This window comes from Agrilus planipennis, unplaced genomic scaffold, assembly GCF_000699045.2.
Source record: "Agrilus planipennis isolate EAB-ADULT unplaced genomic scaffold, Apla_2.0 scaffold6, whole genome shotgun sequence".
Taxonomy (NCBI): Eukaryota; Metazoa; Arthropoda; class Insecta; order Coleoptera; family Buprestidae; genus Agrilus; species Agrilus planipennis.
This window is the reverse complement of record NW_020439302.1, coordinates 593,333-594,386: the sequence shown is the minus strand read 5'-3', so window position 1 is coordinate 594,386 and position 1,054 is coordinate 593,333.

Sequence of the window (1,054 nt, the reverse complement as noted above, 5' to 3'; positions counted from 1 at the left end):
TGTATTATCATTCTTTAGTATTTAAATAAATAAGTAAATAAAGTATGTGTTTTTAATTTTCTCAGGCTTGAACAACAGTAAAGAATAAAATAGTATAAATACTGTAAAAAGAAAAGAAATTGTGTCAATTTGCTTCATATGCTCAGGAGCTGAACTAATTGTAAGAAAGATAAAGTTAATCCCGCGCTTTAATTCTGAACTTGAAAAAAGATCCAAAGCAACTTATGCTCTCCTGATACAAATGTTGGAATTTATGAAAATTTTCGGTTTTGAGCCAAATACGAAGGTTGGTCAGAAAGTAATGGAAAAATCAAAAATTTGAAAAAAGACCCAATGTAACTTATGCTCTCCTAATACAAATGTTGGAATTTACGAAAATTTTCGATTTTGAGGCAAATACAAGGGTTGGTCAGAAAGTAATGGGAAAATCAAAAATTTGGAAAAAGACCCATTGCTACTTATGCTCTCCTGATACAAATGTTGGAATTTACGAAAATTTTCGATTTTGAGGCACATACAAGGGTTGGTCAGAAAGTAATGGAAAAATCAAAAATTTGGAAAAAGACCCATTGCAACTTATGCTCTCCTGATACAAATGTTGGAATTTACGAAAATTTTCGGTTTTGAGTCAAATACAAGGGTTGGTCTGGAAGTAATGGAAAAATTTAAAAATTGTTTTTTGAAATTTTGTTATTCCATAACTTTTTGACCGGCCCTCGTATATGACGCAAAACTGAAAATTTTGTTAAATCTGAAAATTTGTATTAGGAGAGCATAAGTCGCAAAAGGTCTTTTTAAAAGTATCAATTTTTAGCGCGGGATCAACTATATCGCAGTCTTGTTTTTCGTTTTTCTACATCGTTCGGCATTGAAACGTTTAATTGTACTATTACTATCATAATTTACGTTCATTTCCAGTATAACTATTAATTAAATTTTTCAAAAGATAACTTAGTGTTATTTTTAATAAGTTTGTAACTGTTTATATCAAAATGAGCTTTATTTAGCAATTTTATTGTATATTTTATTTAAATAAAATAAAATTTGTTCAATA